This window comes from Symphodus melops (assembly GCF_947650265.1).
Source record: "Symphodus melops genome assembly, chromosome: 5".
NCBI classification, from domain to species: domain Eukaryota; kingdom Metazoa; phylum Chordata; class Actinopteri; order Labriformes; family Labridae; genus Symphodus; species Symphodus melops.
Genome location: NC_136695.1, coordinates 27652389 through 27676608, shown reverse-complemented (window position 1 = coordinate 27676608; position 24220 = coordinate 27652389). Strand labels below are relative to the sequence as shown.

Here is a 24220-nt window from a genome sequence, read left to right as displayed (position 1 = left end):
TGGATTGCATCGGGGAAACTTTACCTGTTTGACATTTGTTTGTTTGCCCTTTGGTGTTTTCTGGTCTTTCAATCCTATCAGCAAATTTTTTTTCATCGCGTCATTTGTTAAAAATTCAACTCAGGTTGCTGCCTGATCGATCAGAGCGTCCCCATTGGCTAGAAAAGTTAAGAGTAGAAAAAAAATAACCACACACCGATACTCTAATGCCAGCTACTCCCACTCTGCCATCCTCTACACCTCATCATCCTTCTTTGGCTTTCAGCCCAGCCAGGTGGCAGTGTGCACATGTCTTCTTCTGTCGGCCTTGTTCAACCATCCATCATCCCGTCACAAACTACAAGACTTTTCTCTCTTCCACTTCCTACAATGCAACACCCGGCTCCCTCCCTCCCATTTTTTTTTTCCCATTTTCTGCTGCAGCTCTTCAGGGGTCTGGCTGTCACAGTGTGTTTCCTGTTACAACTTCTCTAGTTCCTTCCTCTGCTGTCAGCCCGAACCTCCCGTTATCTATCTATCTATCTGTCTGAAACATGGAAGCTGACACGAGCCGGTGTCGGCTCTGCGAGTGGTTGCTCCAGAGATGGAGCGGATGGCATCTTGGTCAAGTTGAGACAGACAGGGTGGAGATGGAGGAGGTCTGGCAGACATCGCAGTGTGCGATCACTTCCATTAAAAGTTTTTTACAATCTGTGACTGGAGCACTGGTTCCCCTGGAGTTCAGTCTGTGATGTTAGCCGTTGGCTATTGGTGTTTGACGGAGCATGCCTAAACTAATGACAGTGTGTATTATGAGCTTTTTCTCTTGTGATATAAAGAGGATTTTCCAGTCTTTTTTTCTTCCAATTGGAAGTAATACAGAAAATATTTCTAGAAAGAAATTATAAGTTGGCATCACGACAGTCTCCTACATGTGTAATAACTCCTCATTTAGGGGTCAGGAACACAGAGTTGCTTGGTATTATGCTGAAGGAATCAGAACTTAAATAAGTACAAGAGAGCAAGAATAAAGAATTCTTTTGTGAACCAATAATTTGATGATATTTTCATTTAAAGAGAGAAGAGCCCAGAGTTAAGTACCGCTGCTTCCACAGCAGGTTTTTAAAAGATTTCCACTTTTTGAAATGTTCAGAAAAATCAAACAAACCAAATAAACCTCTGCAGGCAAAAAGAAAGAAAAAGACAGTTTATGTAATAGAAATATCATTAATGGTTTCCTTTTTTATCTCATTTAATTTAAAAAGTGAAGCTTCCATGTTTTATACATCCATTACATGGTTTTTATCTTCATTTTAATCTTATATATTACAGCTTAAAGTTCATAAAAATTAAAACTCAAGCGTCTGAAAATGTTACAATATTACATAGGACCAATCAGAAAAGAGGAAGTATAATAGAGAAATGTCGACCCTTTCACTTGTGTTAATTTATGCTCTCAATGCTCGGCGGAGGCGCGGCGTGGAGGCACTCAGCCCGTCGCACTGCCGAGGTGCTCTGAAAGCCCTGGTTGGTTTGAGAGTGGCCTTCAGCTCGTCTGTATTGTTGGGTCTGGTGGTCTCTCATCCTACTCTTCACAATACCCCCGATAGATTCTTCTCTCTAATTATATGAGCTGCACCTGTAATCTCAAGGGTCCTTAGCGTGGAACAACTAGAGTCCTTTTAGCAATTCTGCCTACCAATTAGAAAAAGTCCTTTAATCCAGATGATTCTATGATACATTATCCATTGCTGTCATTGCAAAGATGCAAATCTGTCGAGTTTGCAAATCAGATGAAAAGTATAAATAAAAAATTAAAAATAGTCAGCTGATTTTTCCTAAAATATAAAATATTGACTTAAAAGTAATGATGCTCACTGTATGGGCCTCCATGTGTGTCAGGAGGTGACTGTGTCTGTCTTGATTTTTTATTTTTTTTCATTTCAGTGATTAGGCGGCGTTCAAATTTTGTGAGTTTTCAAATGAACTCTGAAATGCACAAACATAGAGTTTTTCCGCGCGGCCAACTTGAGCTGTTATGAATGACGTTTCACCCCGCTCACAGCTCTGCTGCCTCAAATTTTGAAACAACTTTGTCTTTTCATGATGTCTCTATGACATCTACACGGACTGCAAGATGTGCCATCTGGAACTGGCAGTGTAAAAGGAACTTTTAGTGCTACACGTAATATTGGTAGAAGTAACATATTTAACTAAATATATAAAGTTATAAAAATAACGTCAGGTCTTGGCTCTGTGGGACTGTCTGTAATGTCCTCCTGGACACACTCACTTAAAGGTTAGCAGTCATAAAGCATCAGTTAGTTTGACACTTCTGCTTCTTTTCGATTAAACTACCTGGATGTATCTTAACACTGCGAGTATTCGAGGTGTTTGTTGTTGTGTTTTGTTGTCTTTGAACGGAGCCATGCCAGCAGTTTTTCTCTGTTTCCAGTTTTTATGGCCAAGCCAATCGTACCGGCAGCCGACTTTCTCTTTTTATTTACTCAACAGACATCAATGTTCTCGTCTTCCTCTGTAAATAAAATGAGTACATTTCCCAGAAAGTTTCTCTGTTTTGAGTGTTGAGCCTTTGACTTTTCTTCCAAGAACCAGATATTTTAGCAGAGTTACTCATCATTTGTACCGATGATTCATGCCCATGTACGCCTCAGCAATGCTTCAGCTGCCTGAGAAATCACATTGTGTTGAAGCAGAAAAAGACGCTTTTATTTCCATATTTGCGATGCCCATCATATCCACTTCTACTCTCTCTTTGTTGCTTGATGCTGGTTATATACCTGCTGATGTCATGTGCCTAAATTGCGCCACACCCCCTAAACGATCTGGAGGGGGGGAAAGGCCCGATTAAAGGCTTGTTGCAAACGATTATTCCTCCAAATAATCCTGTGATGTCAGTAGTTTTATTTTACTGCTCCTGATCGAGTCAGACCATCCCTGATCTTGAATCATAATGATAATACAGACTAGCCAATGAGAGAAAGCAGAGCAGAAAGCATCACTAACCAGATGTTACATCAGACTCACAAACATGGCAGCGAATATGAACACAACTGTGCCCCGAGCCATGCGGAATATTGAAAAAGAAAAACAGCTTGGGAAATTATGGCAAAGCCGGTCTGCCTCTGATCTCAGTGGGACTAACCTTGGTAAACAAATGTCAAATACAATAAAGTCAAGATCCTGTATAATCACTTACGTAAGACCTACCTGCTGATGACACCAGTCCTCCATATATTTTTTTCTTCTGAAGTCAGGTTTGATCGCTCAGGTTTCTCAAAGATCTCCGGTGTTCCACTGTGATATTGTAAGCTGTGGTATCTCGTGTTTTTGACGTCAGTTCAGATTTGTAAATGCGTACGTGTGCTGCAGCGTCAGACAATATAGTTGATCTACAAACATCGTCCTACCATGCATACTGACAACTACAGCAATGCATCAACAGATAAGAGCTTATGGGACAGACTGACTGCAGCACTTGCTCATACACGAGTATGAATCTGTAACAATACAAGAGTCCAGGTTAAATCTTAGTTTTAAAGCAGATTGCACATTTAGTGTGTAAGAGACGACTTAAGAGACTCACGCAGCCCGAGGAAGAAAAAAGCGACACATGAGAACAGAGGGACAGAGGGAACAGGCTGAGAAGAGGAAAAGATTACTACCATGGAGCATCAGGCTTAGCTTCACATCCTTAATGGTAACCATGGAAATAATTATAGTGCAGACAGACAGGCTGTGTTACAAAGAGAGAAAAAGGAGAGAGAGGGTGTGAGCGAAGGAGGGAGGGAGAGGAAAAGACAACGGGAGAGGAGGAGAGAGAGAAAGCCGTTGGGGGGTAAAGTAGCTGAAATGTTTGTTGGAATCCCTGAAGCCTGTCTCTGCAGCCTCCGATGATTGGGAGCTATTTGAAGGTGGCACGAGCGGGGATGTGGTGGAGGTTGAACCCAAGCAAAAACAGTTTTAAAAACCTCCGAGAAGTAGCTGCAGAGTGGAGTCGCACATCTTTAGTCTCATATAAAGCTTTTATTTGATATAAAAACCGCAGCGGCGTTGCATGAAAGAAAAGCGTGGAGGTCGTTATTTTTCATCCAGCCTTATATCTCGCCGGCAATAAAGGGACTGTGGTGCAGTGAGTGAAGCAACAGTACAGTGTCATAAAACAACAATGGTTAAAAAAGTTGCTTCAAATTTACAGTTGTCATGGAAACTGAGCTGAGATACCCTTTACCCCTCTGGAAGTGCTGATTGCTTATCATTGCTGAAAGCCCAATCAATGCTGATGCCCTTAGATCTGGAATAGAAAGTACTCGATGCTGCTTGTGTCATTTATACACTCAGACACGCACTACACTGAGGTGTGGAATTACACGTTTGGCCGATTTACATAATTGAATGTATTGGCTGGCTGGTTATTATATGGATTTCTGAGCAGTATTTATATAAATTAAGGGAGAGGCGTGGGAGCTCATGGGAAATTAGCAGGGGTCGCGCGCGGCGTGGAGAAATTAGCATACAGATTTTTGATTGGTCATGGTTTGTGTGAAGTTGTGTGTGTGTGTGAAACAGCATGCACAGGCAGGTGGTACACCGGGGGTATTGTAGATGTATATTTTGAATAATAACATGCTTGCATGCTTCCCACACATTTGCCCCGGGCTCTGAACTTCACACTGTGCTGTATGCACGCCAGAAGAAGGTGAAGGAGAAAAGAAAGGGTTGGAAAGCAAAGGAGGAAAAAAAAAAAAGGAAGAGGAGCAAACAGTAAAAGGATGGAGGAGTTAAAGTGATGAGGGCTACTCGCAGGGCTTAAAATCACTCCAGATCCCAGCAGGAATCCAGAAAACCAACCTCTTTTAAATGTCTCTCCTCTCCTTCTCTCTCACTCTTACACACTACTGTGGAGAGAGAGAGAGAGAGAGAGAGAGAGAGGGAGAGAGAGAGGGAGATTGAAGCGCAGGGCATCAGTGCACTGCTGCTGCCTCTCCAAACTGTGCTGCTGTCCACCTGTGCAGGATTATCTGCGTCTCGGCAGCAAACAGGAGACGCTCGACCCATCGTTCACCAGGCGGATTACTTAAAGATGAACTGCCGTTTGGTTGGGATGAAACGAGGGACTAAGTTGCCATCATCGCCTCTTTCATTTTTCCTTCGTGTGCTGCCTGTCAGCAGCTGGCACACGTTCAGTTTTAGGCATTGCAGTTTTTAGACTACTTTCTGCCGTGGCTTGTTTCTTGGCCACTCCACTTCGTTTTTTTCCTCTCTCTTCCCACAGCGCTCTGTGGTGTTTGGTGCTTGTGCCACACATATCCTCTTGCATTTGGAAAGTAACGCTTCCTTTTTGATCACTCCTACTTGACCACTGACTGCCCCGTCGGAGGAGTCCGATCTGGACGAGAAGGCGCAGCAGGGAACGCAGCGCGTCTTCTCCGCCCGTACATTTGCGCACAAGCAGAGAGGCGGACCTATTGCGCGCCGCACCACACGTGGCGCGGACATGCCCGCTCACATGCACGTGCACACATACGAATGCCCGTCCAATTACGCAGCTTTTTCCATCTGCGTGTAGCATTTGATTGCAGCGAAGCGCCAGTTTTTCTCCTGAGTCCAAAGTAGAAACGCGTTTACCTTTCACTCATTCATCCTTGGCAAGTTCAAATTTGACATGCACAAGGCGGACACCCACTAAGGAGAGCACTGCAGAAACATTCCCATCTAAAAGATGAGAGAAATTGGCCTCAGCGGATCTTCCGTCGGTCACCGGAATTGCGAGTGCAGGGTCGGGGCGGAGGGCAGCGGGGAGAGAGGACAGGGAGAGGCCGGGGAGGAGGAGCTCTCAGCCGGACTGCCCGCCGCGGAAGAGCCGGTGCTGCCGGTGCTGAAGAAGCAGGCTGCTGCTGCCGGGGGGAGGCGGGGGGAGGATGAACAGTGCCTCAGTGTGAAATTATAACACTCAGCTGGCTTTGTGAGTGTTTGTTTTTCCGTCGTCGTACCTCTCACTAATTAGTCTGAAGATGCGAGGTAACGAACAGTGGCCTACTTAATAACTGTCACCCTGTACTCTTCTCAACGTGGCACTTTGGGGTCACCTGAAAGGTAAATTCAGCACAAGTAAAGGCCTGCAGTCGTGAATTTACCTGAGCTGTACCCTTTGGAAGGACACCCTCCAACTTATAGGCCACTTTACAACAGTTGAACTTTGTGTGATGGTTGTTTTTTCTTCCTTGCTTGTAGTTGAATATTCAGAGAATAATAATAATAATAATCTTGTAATCTTTGTTCACTGATTTGTTGTGTGTGTGGAGCTCGGTAGTGAGTTAATGGTCACCATATTGCACTGAGTGGTACTTTTTATGTCTCAAGTATTACAAAGCTATAATAATTCTTTACAGTGTTATGTATAGTTTATAGTTTTCTGTGATATTTCGTTAGAATTGTACTTTAAATGTATTATAGGACGGCTGTGGTTCGTTTTTCATGACATCTTAAGAGCTCATATTCTCTGAGATATTCAGAGAGCTTGAAGGAGACCTGTTTCCAGGTGCCTTGAGATTCTAGGGTGGTGATTTATCATTTATTCATTTACCTATTTGTCTCTGAAATATTTAAAGGTTAGAGATTGGTTTGAGGTCATCATCCATCCCTTTGCACATGGAAGTGTTTCGCTGCCTTGGTCTTGTTCGGTGGAATTGATTTTCCTGGCTTTGCTTCAGTTAGAGTCCTCTTTATTCCTGGTTTTTTTTTCTAGGCTAATTTGAGCGCTGACTATCTGAGCAATACTTCTCTGCCCTGGGACGTGAACACGGCCTTATAAACCCTCCAGAGGACGGTCACCTGCCTGTCAGACAGTCAGACAAACACGTGTGTGTCATGACACTTGTTGGCAGGTGCCGTTTGCAGATACACCAACACGCTCGGTTATTTATAGACGTTCCTATCACTGTGTGCTTTTGGAGCATCGATTCGGAACAAGAGCCGATGCTCGCTGGAATGTAACACAAAACTACGGAGCTGCTGCAGTTTCACAAACAGAGACTCAGTGGAATACAGGCTGCTGAAGTCAGTGAATGCATCTTCGGCATTAGCTGAATAAGCTTACTGTGGGGGTCACAAAGACTGCAAACCCAGAGACATTGTCTCTAGAAGTCTGGACACAAAGCACAACAAGCCCCACCTGATCTAGGTAGGACATATTTATCTTCTTCTTTGACTTTTGTTCCCCTTAAATCCACATTTGTGTGAGTCTTAATAAATGCACATTGTGATGCAAATGAAAAAAAAAACTGAAAAATAGCAGGATTTTGTTGAACTGCAACTTTAAAAGAAAAACTGAAATAAGGCGGCCGCCTCCTTGTCAGATAAATGCTGTGAAATGTTCTGCTAATATTCACCTCATTTGCACCCATCTCTTGTGCGATGACATCACGTTTTTTTTTTTGTGTTGAGCACCAAGCTCATGAGCACAGATAGTGCACCGCTCCCATCTGCTGTTTCATCACATGCAATGTAACAGTCAAGCAAAAGCTCATCTGAATAAATCTGTGTGTGTTGCTCATCTAACACCGGACAGTTCAGTTGATTCTTTTCTATTAAAGAATCTTTTCCTGCAGCTTAAAGCTCAGTTAGACTTCAAGTACAGCCTTGCTCTCTCGCTGTATTATCCCAGCAAACAAGATCAGACTGTACTGTATTGTATATGCACTAAAAATCAAATAATTCCCAACGAGAAACACAAGCTTGATCCAAAATTAGACCCAACATTTCTTTGAATTTAAGCTGCAGCGGGTATATTTGCAGAGAGGCAGAAAAACACTCCTCTGCCTTCACTTCCAACTGAGGCAAATCAAATCAGCAGGCATTTGATTGACACCTTAAAGTAAAATGTTCCTGCTCAAAAGTTTGCATCAGACACCCACGACACGTCATTAACATTGCAAGCAAACAGTCGAGAAATAGCACCATCAATCTAACTCCTATTCTGACATTATTTTACTAATTTCTCCCGACCCAGCGGGAGAATTCACTGCTTCAAACTAAATGTCAACCTATAAAAAATGTTCCTGTGACAGATTTAGCATTGTGCAAATACTCCAAATAAAACAGCAGACGAGTGGCTTGTGGATTTGTTCACATTCAAATCCACTTTTTGCCAGTCGAATCATCTCTGAGAAAACAAAGGATTGACCAGAATATTGGGTAAATTCCAACTTGGCGCTTGCTGCTCATGTCGAGGAGAGAAACTTGTGATCAGCAGTCAAAATGTATCAGAACTGACTGTTGGCTGCGGCTCCTTTCTCGCTGTGTCTGTAATTATTCGTAGATTTCAGCTGCACTATCACAAAGCTTCGTTATTTCACTGCACATTTGAGTATACCTCTGTATACCTCCTTTTTCAGCTGTTGTGTAACATTCACACTCGAGATCATTGGACTTCTTTATGTAACACTGAATTTATGTCTATTTTGGAATAGCCTTGTATACCATCTTTTCAGCCAGGGTTTTGTCATTAACATGCAGGGATTTATTTTTAAACCACTGTAGGTTGTTGTTTTTTGGGTTTTTTTTTTTATCAACACTAGATTCGTCGTTAAAAGGGTTTGTTGCGTTACATTTTTTTGTAAAGTTTGGGAGTCTTATGAGGGAAAGATTCTTCAAAAGAACGGCCGTATTTGGAAGCAGCACGTGCAGAAACTGAGAATGCGAACTGAAGCCATGACCTTACAGCTGGACCCGCATCTGTGCCGTCACAATCCCTCATTCAGGGTTTTTTTTAATACTCTCCTTGAAAACAGGAAACTACTTCTTTAAAGTCAAAACTCCACTTTTGTACTTTTTAAATTTATTCTTCAATCTTCACTTATCAGGAATTTTTCTGATTTTTTTTTAACAAAATCTCTCTCACAAAGCAGCCTTGACCAGACGACAAACAGAACATCACACAGCAAGCAGTAACAAGATTGTATCAAACAGAAGTTACACATACTCCATATTAATATGGACGTAGAACCGACTGTCTGGGAGTGAAGCCAGAACATTCAGCGTTCCCCCTGCCGACTGGCTGCAGCAAAAGTCATAAACCCCGCCTCCTCCATGTTAACAGATGGGACCAGGCTCTTTAAAATGCACATTAGAGTTAGTTATTATCATGCTGATTTATGTCCAAGTGTTAATCTTGTTGATCAATAGTAGATGTGCTATAGATGTGATTCTGTCGACGATTCCTTCCAGCGTTCTGATGAGCAGAGTAGAAGATTTAAGGTGTGAGAAAAGTTACTCAAACTAACAAAACAATCAGTGAACTTTGCTTCATACACGAGAATCTGTTCTGCTGCTGACTGTGAAGACCCTCAAGGGACTTTGGACTTTTGATTCTTCTGCACCAGTGCAATATGTCGGCGCTATTCAGGCGGGATTTTTGGCTTCCATTCCATCCATCTTAATTTACTCAAATGTGTATGGTATGAATCAATCAATCATGTTGTTTTGATTTTTTTCAGTGTATACACTTATCGTATTTTATAATGTCTCAACCTCTTCCATTGTACAAAAAGTGAAGCAAAACACTCCTTCATCGGTCGCTGATGTAATGCTATGGTGACACTATTCTGAGCCAGAGATGGCACAGTGGTTCCATCTCTGGTATTGAAGTCCCGCCCCTTCCACTATCAAGAACACACATTAAACTTTGTGATAGAACATCAAAGTCAGGTGGGCTCAGTCCAGAACAGAACAGATGTGTTTGTCTGAAACAGGCACTCACTGTTATACAAAGTTGGAAGTCTCTGGTGTTGGGCTTCGTGATGTTCCCTGTCACCGCTCCTCCTTTGTTCTGCTAATTTGCTGCACACGGCGCAGCGTGAGCCACTTTTGTCTCCTGGACTGTCAGTCATGGTGTTGTAACTAATTACGAGTAAAGTTTTCAGAAACATGAACTCCGAAATGAGTCAGCACATTAAAAACTTACTAAAATGATAGATGTTTTTTTTGTTGTCCATATGTTTTACAGTTACAGATGAGGGAGCAGAAAATGTTTTTTTTACTTCGAGGAGTTTGATTCCTAATCTGCCAAGAGACGGAAAGTTGCAGCTGCTGAAAGTTTGAGGAGTCGTTAGAGAATACAAATAAGACGGCGGCTCACGTATGGCCGTGTAAAAAAGATGTTTCAGAACAGATTCCTCAGACATTATCGGCAGCAATGTTCCCAAAGAGTTGATCCAGGGACGAGTCACAAAGCGGCAAAGCACAAGTTTATTTTGGGGCTTTTTATTTGGATCAGTGGATCGAGACAGAAATCAAGAAGACAGAGAGAGTTGGGAGTGACATGCAGGAAAGGAGCCACGGGTCGGATTTGAACCCGGGTCGTTGGCTTGAGTGACTAAGACCGCTGTACATGGCGTGCAAACTAATCCCTCGGCTACCGGCACAAGTCCAAGTCCAACATCTTTAGTGCAAGCGAAGCAGCGTGCTTGTAAAGAATATCAACGTAGTCAAATACTGATAAACGAAGAGGCTTAAATGAATATTGTCCTTTGCACCAAACACAATCTGTTTTTTTACAGACGACCCCGACAAACAGTAAGTAAGAATATTGTGTTGTCGACTGATTGCAGAACATCTTTTTTTTTTTTTTTCCCGATAACTGACGTTTCTTGAAAGCCAAAGAAATTCTGAACACGTGTAAACGCTTCTTCAATCCATAACTGGCTGATTTCTCCTCACACACACGAAGGAGAATGTCGAAAAGGTATTTTCAGAATTGCATTTACAGTATTAATGAGTTGACATTTACACCATGATAGGCCATGAGTCGTGATTCATTTGGAGTCAACAGACAGATCTGTGTAAAATCAGACGTTAAGCACCCCCGTATAGCTGCAACGGGATGATCCCCTTTTTTTTTTAATCGGCCGGTGTTGGGCTGTGAGATCGGCAGTCCAACGAAGCTCTTTTAAATGAATGTTGTTATTTGGGGTCATTTTCTTCTAAGACAGATTTGAATACAGAGCTTTATTGTACACACTGATCTGCAACAAAACAATACAACAGCATACGATGGCTTTCCCTGAGTTAGACTGTAAATACCAATCATTCCATATAGCCAACAAAAACTGTATAAAAATCCCAAGTGCTTACAGTGTTTAGAAAGTTCAAACAAGTCACTGACTATAAGTAAAACCGTGAATACGACAAGCTGAAAAACAGAGTTATTAGTCATCATAACCTGATTTCGTCCATTAAATCCTCTGAACTGCTCCTCCCTTAACGTTCTGTGATCGTCCTCTCGGTGCTGCCGTCTTTACCCACATGTCTGAATAACCACGGCCCTCTTCTGTTGAGCCCTGACGTTTATCCCGCGTTCGCCCGGGGCTTATGGTAAATGATGCTTGTTAAAGACTGCTAAGAATAGAAATAGTGCATTCCCCTCAGCAGACATGGGTTACACAATAAATCAGAGAGGCTCTGGTTTGAGGTCGGATTTATTCGCTTATTTCAGTGTGATTCTGGTCAAGCTTTTCTTCTCTCTAAAACACAACTTGAAAACAGAATCTTGATAGGGTATTTGTTAAGGACTTACCCGACACTATAAACGCCCGCGTCTCTCAAGAACCAGTTTGTAACACAAGTTCTATGGAAACAACGATGTCAGAAGATGCAACTGAGATATTTTAGACATTTTTAAAATTCTAACAAAGCAGCAGAAAAAAACATAAAGAGTAGTTGTTCTTCTGATGAGTTCATTGCTGTGGATTGTCAGTTCATAAGTTGATCGGTCGTCAGTCTTCTTTCTGTCATGCCCCTCCTTGGAGGAGTTTTCGTGCAACTCTCCCACACTTATTTACGCTTTCTTTCGACACTAATCACATCTAAAATATTTGGAGATGTCCACATTAGATGACTTTATCGTTTCTGTTTTGTTACATTTTTCAACCTCCCAACCATGCTCCACCCCCCTTGTGTCCCGGCGCCCTCCCAGGGGGCCGCGCCCCACACTTTAAGAAACACTAAGTCAACCAATCGTTTGCGTGCACACGTCTTTAATCGAGCTCGAATGCAAACGTATGAACCTTTCACTGCTTCTTCAACAATATTATGTAATTTTATGACTTAACTTCTCCAAGTGATGAATTTTAAAATCTATACTGAAAACAGATGTCAGTGGCAGCTTATTTGTATGCATCAGCAAAGCTCTGCACATTAAGCAATATGGCTCCTCCGCACTTTTATCCTGACATGGCCGTCGTGCAGAATCCAAAGATCACATTCATCATTCATGGAAACATACTGTAGCTGTGCGCACTCAGTGCATTTAAGAGTTTTGTTCAGGAGGCAGAATAGACTTTGACCGAGAGGTCAGGGTTTGCACAGAAAACTCTGCTGCTGCTGCTGAAGGAACTGTGTCTTTAAAATCAACTGTGTCTGCTGTCCTCAACATCCACGCACTTTTAGCTCTTTCAGACCGGTTAGAAGGACCTGTGCAGAGCTTTCCCAGCTCAGAGAAGCAGAGAGCGTACAGATAAGAACAAAAATGTCGTCCCCTTTCTCGCTGCATGTAGCCACTGGAGGGAGTGAAACTCTCAGACTTCTTGCAGTCGGCTCATTCCTTCACCTGCTGGGCTTTGGACGGTTACTTTTATACATACCATTATGTAACAAGGGGGTCTCAGATGCAGCGGCTGCATTGTGCTTTAAACACAGGAGAGACCGCCTTGCATTTGTAGTCGCAGTTCATGGATCAAAAGCAAACAGGGAGCCGACCAGCGCTCCATCATAACAAAGGCAAACATACAAAAAGCCCTGAGCGTTTCAGCGCTATTAAGACACCCACTCCCTCTCCAGCCTCCATCTCTGGCTCGAGAGCTCCCTCCCTCTCTCCATCCAACTCTCCCATTCTCAGTACAAGTCCCCCCTCTCCCTCTCCCTCTCCCTCCCTCTCTTGGTACCCAAATGCATTTCCTCCATTGCACTCTCTTCCTCTTTTTTTTTTTTTTTTTTCTCACTCCAGCTCTCTCTCTCTGCTGTTCTGTCTTCACTCCATACAGCCTTGCTCCTGCGCTGTCCCTCCTACACCTACACGAGCACTTACCCACCTCCCCCCACACACACACACACACACACACACACACACACACACACACACTGTGCTCCTTTTCTGTTTTTTTTTTTTAACCAACCTCTCTTACTCATGTGTGTCTACATCCCTCCCTCCCACTCTTTTAACTCCGTCTCTCTCTCTCACTTCTCTCGCAGGGTCTAAGCTGGAAGCGATTGCCACCCACACATTCCCTCTTCAGCTTTCAGCTTGACATCAGATTTACATTCACAATGAGCAAGCGCAGCGTTTCACATGTTGCTTAGCACATGGCTACTCACGCAAACATGTGAACTGATTGCATGCACACATGAACACATGCTCTGGTATTCTCCTTGTAAGTTGTTGTATTGTTCTTAATACATGTAATGTTGCAGCAGGTAGATCTGTTGGGATAGTCTGCAGGACATCAGTTATGGAGAAACAGTTCAAATATATTCTGCTTCCAGAATTTTAACTCTCCGGATTTTTTCGCCTTTTTCTGTTTTGCTGCATTGGAAATGAAATATCTTTTGGTATTTTTGTCTGTTTTGACCAAATAAGAGATTCAAGGATGCAACCTTGTGTGAATTTAAATGTGAGTTTATTTTTTTTTAAAGCAAAGCGAATTTAAAAAAAACCCCAAAAAAACGCAGGTTTTCAGATGAATAGATCATGCAAATACATCTTTTTATGATTATTTAACCTTTGTGTTAAAATTGTGTTATGAATGGTTTGGAGGGAAGGTTGCAGAAACGAGATTTCCTGAGAGGAGCAGAAAAGAAAAATCAACACCTTCCCAGTTTACTGCAGCGTTCGTTCTCTGGTTGTGATCGCTCATTTGGTCTTTTTCACGCTTTCATCAATACTGTGGATACGTCCAATAACCTGTAGTATCGATGCATATTTAAAATGATGATGACTTACTCACTATCAAGTTAATGTCCTGCCTTCTAGAGACTCGTCCCCTGTGCCTGCGTCAGACGCTCGTGTGTGAATGACGCTGAATTAATGAGTGGTTACCTTTCAGAAAAGGCCTCGATCGTTTCTTACTCGGTTCCTTTCCTGGTCAAACTTATCCCTCCAACATGAAATGTGCGTTTGGATTAGTGACCGTGTTTGAATTCATGTGACGGCTGTAGTATCAAGCCTTGCTCACATTCTTGACTTGATATTTGAACTCGCTCCCTTTGCTCCTCTGGGAGGTTTTTTTTTTAGTTTGCAGAACACCGAGAACACAACTCCAGACTCCAACTCCCCGACTTACAAATAAAAAAAAATAAAAAAAACTTTCACCAGAATCTAGAGCATTTGCAGCCTGAGGGAAAGTTGGTCTCAAATAGGGGGAGTAATCTGTAGTGCTCTCATGGTGAAGCTCCTTTCTCCACGAGTGAGGCAGAGGTCAGAGTGCAGTGCTCGAATGCTTTTGGCTGCTAATTGGCTGAAGCCTACAGAATAGAAATCACACGCAGTCAGGCGATTTTTTCCTAAATTTGAATATAATCCAACCTCGCACTGCAGCGTTTGACTGCCTCTCCTGCTAAGAAGTTTGAGCTGGTAGTCGTGGACAGATCATAGTGGACCAGTGATCCATCAGATCCCACCGCCCACGCTCACCACCATATGGAATCTGCAGATTGATGGATGATAAATCAACATGGTGTGAAATAAATGTGCTGCTGCTGCTGCTGCTGAATCCCTGTGTGGAGAGTGAAAAGAAGGCAGTGTTTGAGTAATGTGTGTAGGCGCCGTGGAGATCCTCCGTGCAAACAGGAAGACAAATCACTCTTTGAAATGATGTGGGTTTTTTTGCAACATGTTCATGGACATCCACAAAGCAACAGGTCCTACAGGCTTGATATTACAGAGTATGAATACTTCATTAGGTGCCTCGTCTCTCTCTCTCTCTTTCTCGCCTCACACTCTCACATGTCTGTTTTTATCATGCAGATACCGGCTGGTGCTTGTGAGCCATTTGTTATGTTATCCTGCAGCCTACTGAAGTCTGGAGCCGTAAACTACAGCCAAATAAACTCAGTTATACAGCGCTGTGATTGGTCCAAAAAAACGAGAGAAAAACCCCCCCCCCCGGTACATACAGTAACATGGCTTTCATGCTTAGAGACACGCTGCAGGATCAGTCTGTGCAAAGACGCACGAGTGAATGCAAGTTGAACAGTGTCAGAGCTCGTAACAGAAACAAAAATAAATTAGTAAATTAAAGTGAACTTTGCTCCGGAAGAAATGTCTGTTATGTCTTTGTGATTGTTGATGTATCCGGGGGAAAAAATTCTGTTACTGAAAAGATTCAGCGTCTGATATTTTACAGTCAGTTGTTATCAGGTTTAAAAAACACAAAGTAAGAGGAGTTCAGATTTATATTTATTACTGCTGGTAACGTTTGTTTTATTGGGTTTGGGATTTTCGCAGTTGATAGAAATACGTACTCGTTGATCTGTTTGTTTGCCATGTGTGTTGTTGTTTTTTTCTGATGACGGTCCAAAACACAGACTAGGCCTTAAATGTCACAGAGAATTTGTACACCTGATTAAAACATTGCACAATAAATAAAGCGCACTTTACAAAACAGCAGTGAAATCAACATCAGCTTTTCTCCAGCTGGATTTTCAGCCTTCTTTGTTATGACAGTAATTTGACAGGTGAGGTTTATTCCTCCACATTTGGCAGGACACTTTTCTCCCGTTTTTCTTTTTTTTTTTCACAACAGATTGAAATCTTCATTGGCATGCACCTGGCCGTCTCTCCGAAAGCCGGAGTAAGATTTCAGCACAGCGAGAGTCACAATAAGAACTATGTTATTTCTGCATGCGGATGATTTATTAAGCGGCTAAATATAAGAGACAAGCTCGTCTCGCTGCAGCCTGACCCCAGACACACTGAATCACGACCCCCCCCTCCCCCCCGTGTGACATGATCAGGCTTTTTTTTTTTTTTTTTTTGCCTTTCATGCCTTTACATCATCTGGCAATAATAGTTACATAATTAAATTTCAAAAGAAGTACAACAAGTGAATGGAAACAAATGCCTTCACACAGCTCATCATGTCAGTCACCAGCACTGATTGCAGAGCTAATGAAGCTTTAAAATGATTGACTGAGAGTGTTTGCGGCTGATTTAACACCTTTCTTTTCTCTGTTAGTGTGTGTGTGTTTGTGTTTGTGTGTGTGTGTGTTTGTGTGTGTGTGTGTGTGTTTGTGTGTTTGTCTTCAGCGAATACAAAGCAGTGTACAACAGCTCGATGTGTGCTCAAATACTCCAGCACCGTCTCCCTTTACAGTGTCGTTGTAAAGTATCTTTGAAACTGGAACGTAAGGTACTTCAGTGTGCGTGTGTGTGTGTGTGGGGGGGGGGGGCGGTAACCATGGCAACGGAACACAGAGCTAGTATTGGGATCAGAAAGAGAGCGAGGAACAGATTGAAATGGAACGATCAAGACTTTTCGTTCCACACCTTTTGTTAACACGTTAATAAAAGGGAAAAGCTTAATGGATTTGGATGAATTTGGACGAGAAGGCCGAGGTCGAACAAAAGGAACAGCGAGTGCGCAATTTCTGCAGAGTTTTGATGTCTTTTTCCTCAACCCTGCACGCTGACTCCCTCCACCTCAAACTGCCTCGCACAAAGAGCGTACAGATGATTTTATACACTGCACATGCTCACTCCCACTCTTCTCCCTCTCTGTGCATGCAAAGTGCACGAAGAAGCAGGTACGGCCTATTACGTTTAAGGAGGAAATTTTCTCTCCATTCAAGTTGAAGAGCATCATTTTCCTGCTCTTAGTGAATAACAGTTAATGCAGTATGTGGTGCGAATCCAGGTGGGTGTTCACCGGGTTCATAGCGTGTGTTTTGAACGTTCTCAGGATGCAGGTTATCGGAGCACATGAGAACTCTGATGTGTTTTTGTGACGGAAGCTGCTTTCTTTCTGGAGGACATTTTAGCTTTTACCTCAGACTATGACATTAACGGGAGGACCGGGTATTGAAGGCGAGGCTAAAAGAAAATTAGTTAGTAGATGAGAGTAGAAGGGCACTAAAAGCGTGCAAAAATCCACCAAGGCCAATGGTTTAGTCTTCTATGCTGCGACTACGACTGCATACGTGTCGACTACTAATTTGTACTTAGTTTTAACTAAATGTTCTGCTTGTTCAGTTATCATATCAGGACCCACACAAACATGTATTGAGTGTTTATTCATAGCTGATGCTTCATCCTTCCAGTAAGATTCATTAAAATCAGGCGTTCTGATTCAGCTTTCAAACTGATAAATAAAGGCCACTGAACACAGGACCTCCACGCCGGAGATGAACATCCTTTATGTGACCCCTCTCGAACAGTGCACGGTGAATCTGAATGACTAAAGATCCTGTTTGTTTGCAAGGTTGGAAAGTGTGAAAAGGTGCTTTCAGTTTGGAGCACGTCAGGTTTTCTGGACCGCCACCCTCCAGGAAACGGTTGGATTTCACGCCAGCTTTGCACAGCTTTAAACTGAAACGACTTCATTTTCACAGTTTGGCGTGGGGGTGCAGTGGTTAGTTGTGTTGCCTCAGAGCGAGATGGTTCGAATCCTTGTTGGCTTTTACTCCGCATGTCACACCAACAGTACACATTCACACACTGACGTCAGAGGCTGACCATCAAAAGTAACTAATCCCATTCACACACATTCATACACGCTGAAAAAGCAGTGGGAGCAACTCTTACCCAAGGACACGTCGCACATCGAACCCCCGACCTTCCGGAAACAGTCGACTCTACCAACTGAGTCACTGCCGCCCCTGTGCATGCTGGGTTCTCTCCGGGTACTCCGACTTCCTCCCACAGTCCAAAGACATGTCTCTGTACGTCAGCCCTGTGATTGTCTGAGATGCCTCTCGCTCTTTGTATTTTTTCACAATATAATCCCACAGTTGTTTTAACCTGTCTATTAAAGTTCAGTCTGACCTTACTTGGATGTGTTTGCACAAACAATAGTGAAACATCGAGGACAGTTTTGATTCTGTTTCATGAAATCTATTTCTTCCTCTCAGATGTGCTCGTTGATACTGAATTCAAAGTATCTGAATTAAAACTCCACCGATGTGAGTTTTCTCCCGACCTTCCAACTAAATCATCGTTGGATAAATGTTACATTATCTAAATATTGCATGAACTCATCGAAGAAGAGATTGAAGTTTGTGTTGATCTCCTTAAACTTTAAATTTCTCTTCATCTTCTTCCCTGGCTGGTGTTTAAACTATTCCAATAACTAATCTAACTTTAGATTAACATTGTTTACTTCTCTTTACTTCTCTTTTTATTGAAGGGTTTTCAAATAATGACGGAAACTGGCGATGAGAAAAAATCTTACCTAACATAGATCATACAGAAGCTGTGCATTCCCAGACCTGCCTGCATGTTCCCAGTCTCAAACATTCATTCATTCATAGGTCAAAAGCAGTTCCCAAACGTAGCCATGCCAAGGACCTTCATGTAGCATTAACCTTGGACATTAGCAAAGATGGAAAAGATGTGGTGTTGTCAGGTGTGTTTCTGTGTCCTCTCCTGAGTGGAGCTTTATTGTTTGTCTTCATTACTTTTATGTTTTATGACTACAAATGGAAATTAGCGACCTGCTAAATCTGGCGCGACCATCGTTTGAATTTTTCTTTGTAAGAACGATGAATGGACTCGAGCTCTTCTCGTCTTCTGACTACTCGAAGGGCTTTTACGCCGCAGGCCACAACGACACACTGAAACCCAGAAGTAACTAATCCCATTCACACACAATTCAGGGTTAAGTGTCTTTCCCGAGGACACATCGTACAACGTCATTGCACACTGTCCCGTGACAGATGAAATGAATAAAAGAAGGGCCATGAGGTCCTTTTATATGTCTGTGTTGACAAACATGTAAAATTGATGAACACCATTTTCAAGTCTACTAAAGCATGAAACATCCAGACGCCTTTGTTTCTATGGAAACATTTGATAGTATGCTCTTTATCTGTTGAATAAAGCAATAACTGAATAAATGATACACATAATATACTTTCTATGAAAGCACAGCTACAGACGGAGTTATTGCTGCTCTGCAGCAGGCTCGCACTCGTCTTTGCACTCACTGTAAATAATTGCTTGCAGACTTAGTGCAGGAGAGTTAAACCCACAAGGAGCTCTTCACCTTTTTCACTGGCTACAACTGCAGAGCTGTGCTTAACACATGAGAGCGTCTTGTGCGCTCTGTAAGGCTTCATGCTGCAGACCTTTGCTTCCTTAATGTGCACTCGTGATTGACAGAGTGTTGTGTGTTCTGTAAATCAATCCCATTCTGCCCTCTGTGGACAGCCTTACAGATTTATACCCATGCGTTGGAATAAAAACAGACGTATCTGAATGAAGGCGGACTGTGTTCACGCCGGAGAAGTCTTTGAATATCATGTTTTTGTGTTTTAAACGGCCTGTTAATCCAGACACTCTTTCACATTCTCTTTGGAGATTAAGGAAGTGAAAGCTTGCATGGGGCGGGGATTCTTGCTCAGAAACTTAATAATGAGATAAAGATGTGAACACAAACTGCAGAAAGTGCCTCTGTAACGTTCACCATGTGTGAATAGAAATCCTAAAGTTCGGCTTTAAATTGAAAGGCAGAGTGAGTAGCTGTGTGTTCGTTGCGGCTTGTAAGCACAACATTCAAACTGGGCCGTATTCTTCTAAGAAGCGCACTCTCCCTGCAGTTTGTAGTTTGTACTTACTGCTTGTACCGCCACCGCAAGCTAGCACACAACACGTTAGCACAAGCTAACTGCCCGTGTTTGGCAGACCAACCCTGCATCGGGTGAGGCTAACCCAATGTTTTCCTTCGTTTGGAAACAAGCTTTATTGCTTGACGTTTCACCTCACTTTGATAATATTTTCTTCTTTGCCGCTGAAGTCCATGTCCTTTCAAATCCTCCAGTTTGAATCTCTGCAAATCGCTCAATTGTATTCACTCCTAAACTCACCTCGTCATTGGCAACGGGAAACTTCTGGTCCCTGCCCAGAAATGCCAAAAGAGACGAAACATGAAAACTCGGTCAGGGGACAGGGTGTCTGCAGACACAATCATCACCACACAAGGCTCAAAACGAGATTTTTATTTCAAGTTTTACATAGAAGACTCAGAAGGGTATTTAAATCGCCTACCTTCTCTGGTCCAAACAAATCCAGTTAGAAGGAGGACATACTGGCTGCTGCATTGTTGAGGAGAAGCTTCAACACAGCATGTTTCCTTCATGTCTGATGAGATAGTCAGGTCATTTTATCATTTCATTCAATAAAAATCTTACAGATTTCTCCTTTACAGTCACTAAGCTGTCTATACTTGTGTTTAACACAGAAGCAAAGAGCATTACAGTAACGCTGCTCTTTGTTTTTGTTTGGTCATTTTTCAGACTCTTGTAAAAGTTTCTGACATGTTATGTTGGTATTTCTCTGTTTAAGATCACACAGCAAAGAGAGAGAGCAACATTACCAGCTGAGAAAACCAATAATGGTCTTGAGGATCATTTGAATAATCAATGTGTAGAGGAAGACCTTGTCGCGAGTCATTATTTAAACATGGAAAGTTGAAGTCGACATTTTGGTTGAACATATTCTGCACTTTTAGGAAGAAGCGACAATCAGAATCATAAATACTTTCTTTATCTCGATTTGGTGAAGAGCTGCTTTTACCTTTGGCAAACAAAGAGTTGGTAGAGTTCCAGAAATATCAAGAGTCCAATGACCTGAATGAAGCCCTCCACTGGAGGATGTAATAAAACATGCGCTCTCTGAGTCGTATGTTTCTAAATTGGCACCAAAAGGACCAAATGTTACCCCTCCCAGAGGGGTTGGATTGCACGAGAACTCACAGACTGCTTGGTTTTTTTTTTCTCTCCCCTGATCTCACTGTCGAAAGCTAAAACCACAGAGACAGATCAAACTTTATTTTATTTTACAGTAGGACTGATGCCAGTTAAGTCTTAAATCACCATTCTCTCCTCGGCACAGTCTGCTCCTGCAGGAGAAGCTAATTAGTTTGAGGAACAATATATTCTGAGGAGAATCTTGACATCGTTACTCGGAGGCCTTCTCATAGAGATGGCTGCAGTCATGATGCAGACTTAATGATATTCACAACCTCGAGCTGTGCAGGGCGTCGCCCATGACGATCGCTGGTAATTAACACTTCTCGCAGAGTATCAAGAAGAACATGAAAAAAGAGGACAATCTGAAGGAAAGGTTACGAAGTTAAAAGGTTTTTTATTATCTCCACACTGAAGGTACAGTTTTGCATTTCTTACTTGATAAACCATAACGTATAAAACATGGACGTAGTGTTTGTGACGTCCCCCATTGGTTACTAAAGGGCAGTTATGAAGCCTAACTGTTTCCATGCATCCAGCGGTTTCGGTTTCGTCTTCTGACTACTCGAAGGGCTTTTACGCCGCAGGCCACAACGACACACTGAAACCCAGAAGTAACTAATCCCATTCACACACAATTCAGGGTTAAGTGTCTTTCCCGAGGACACATCGTACAACGTCATTGCACACTGTCCCGTGACAGATGAAATGAATAAAAGAAGGGCCATGAGGTCCTTTTATATGTCTGTGTTGACAAACAAGTAAAATTGATGAACACCATTTTCAAGTCTACTAAAGCATGAAACATCCAGACGCCTTTGTTTCTATGGAAACATTTGATAGTATGCTCTTTATCTGTTGAATAAAGCAATAACTGAATAAATGATACACATAATATACTTTCTATGAAAGCACAGCTACAGACGGAGTTATTGCTGCTCTGCAGCAGGCTCACAGTTTCCATGCATCCAGCGGTTTCGCTCCATCCTCGTGTATGCATCCTACCCCACCGTGCACGCTCCGTTTCCAAATCCTACGTGCAGCTGAGCGCAGCAGGTGGCATCAAACTGAGCGACGTGCAGACGACAGGTCGGTCTGCTCGGTCCAGTTTGAGGCGTGCCGGCAGCGGGTGTCATCTTCACTGCAGAGAGGGAGGGATGGGTGTGCACGACTCTCGGGGAAACAACGCTGGTCGATGCTGGACTTCATCTTAACTTTTGGGTCGCTCCGTTCGCAGACAAGTGTTGACCCTGCTGGAAAACAGCTGCAGTGTGTCCACCTGTCAGTCAGCCGAGCTGCAGCCATAGTTATGTATTATAAAGTATGAAAACCTCTTAGCTTGAATTACATCAAAACAAATACGTTGCATTGTCTTTATCTGTTAGCGCCAGAGGCTGCTGCTTCAAATGAATCATCAACCAACGGCATCATTATCCTCATTTTGTTCTGTTCCCTATGACAGCATAGGTGCGACATTTAGCAAATTCAAGTTTTCCGTTTTAACTATTGCAAACTGTTATTTGACCAAAATGAACGTCAACGAGCTGTCACAACCTTCTCAGTTTTCTGCATTTCAAAGAAGCTTGATTTTCAGTCTTCGTCCCCTGTGATTTGTCAGTAACCTTCTCATGTAAGATCCCTGCTCTCTCTGGAATTTAATTTAGACAGACTCCTCCACCAGTCAGTCACCCTGCCTCCACACTTTGATACGCTAGTGTGGGAGCTGTGGGCAAAAGAGACCCTGGCACAGCTTGATGTCTCGGCTGGCCGACAAACAGCTCACCGGTCATCCTTTTTTTTTTTTTTTCCCTGCATGCGTGGGTTGGAGAAAATGTTAGGATTGCAGACAGAGAAGACGGGCAGGCTGGTGGCGAAAAAAGATTGCCATTTGGACAGGTGAATGAAAGCGAGCGAGAGAAAAGGGCCAGATTGGGGGGGGGGGGGATTCAGATAAAGGTAATAAGGAGAAAATGGAGGGTTCTCGATGCCACACAAACATGAAGACGAGGACGCTATGAAAACAAGGAGAAGGTGCAGGGAGGAGAAAGAATATGAGAGACGAGAGAAGTATCAGGCTGAAGAGAGGTAGAGGGATAAATGCACTATTTAAATTATGTAAAGAAGCTGCGTGGGAGAGGAGAGGCGTGTGTGTGTCTGAGTATTAGTGTGACTGTGTGACAGAGGAGGCTGAGAGCGAAAGGAAAAAGCAGAGACAGACAGCATGATCAACACGGCAGAGTCAGGCTGCAGAAATCAACAAGACGAACAAACGAGAGGATGCTACTTCATTCTGTTGAAGGTTATCGCTCTGTGGATATTTCTTTGATCGAGCTATGCCAAGATAACAACATGGAGAGAAAAATAATATATATAGACTTGAAGAGAAAACAATGAGAGTGCAAAGTGTGCAACAATGTAAATGTGGGTTTGATTTCAGCCTGGAGATGATTAAAATCCCATGAATTTCATGTTTTATCATCGCTGGTCGTTAAGGCTTTGTTACATAAGGAATCATTTCGGCTTCATCTTGAAGATATTTGCTCCATGCTGATAACTTAAACATATTATTCAGTGTGGGGGCGGAGGTGTTGTCTAACCAAGATCACCGCTTAAAGCAATCTCAAGTTGTCTTGAACAATTTCAGCAACTATTCGTGTCCTGCTTTCAGTTTTTGAAAGCAGGACCCCCCTCGAGAACCAATCCCATGACTTTGATTTTAGCGTTTTGATCGCCTGAATCATAGATGTAAAGTACAATCACTGCACCCTCAGCTGGTTATTATCCTCTATTGATATAAGGAAGAGTGACCGGTCAAGTGGCTAGTTTGCAACCCAGTCTGCTTTTTTTTTTAATTCTTGGAATTAGTCCAAATACATGGAGGGATGTAAAAGACAAAAAGCTGTCATCAAGGCGTTACGCTCTAATGCTGAAGTCTACGCTCAGAGGCCCCGCCCCCTTTCCCTCCCATACGATCACCAGGCGCTCTTTGTGTCTTGAAATCTTCCCGACTTGTCCGTAAAGCATTCCAAGATAACCAAGGTTTGATTTGAAGTTTAAGTCACTTTCCTCCTTTATCAGTCGTTACTTTGGTGAACGGTGTCTGAGCCTAAAAGTCGTCGTTTTTATCAACCCAACCAGGAAGCTTTGAGTGCTTTAACCCTGATCACACTGAGAGCCTTTTACCAGCTGTGCGCCAGGTTTAGTCTTGATCTCGCTCCACCAGCAGGTCCACACCTGTACGAAGAGCTCCACACATTTTACAGGT

General features: G+C 42.8%; 1 protein-coding gene across 12 annotated transcripts in view; it reads left to right on the top strand.

Moving 5' to 3' along the window:
- syngap1b (synaptic Ras GTPase activating protein 1b) overlaps window positions 1-24220 on the top strand; it is a 159658-nt gene that overhangs the window by 82145 nt on the left and 53293 nt on the right. The window contains exon 1 of one of the 12 annotated variants that reach the window (XM_079342905.1): window positions 3608-7183. The exons of the other annotated variants lie outside the window; for them this stretch is intronic. The gene's annotated coding sequence lies outside the window, so the exon portion shown is untranslated. Of the gene's footprint in view, window positions 1-3607; window positions 7184-24220 lie in introns of those variants that run through there. 12 annotated transcript variants of the gene reach the window in all.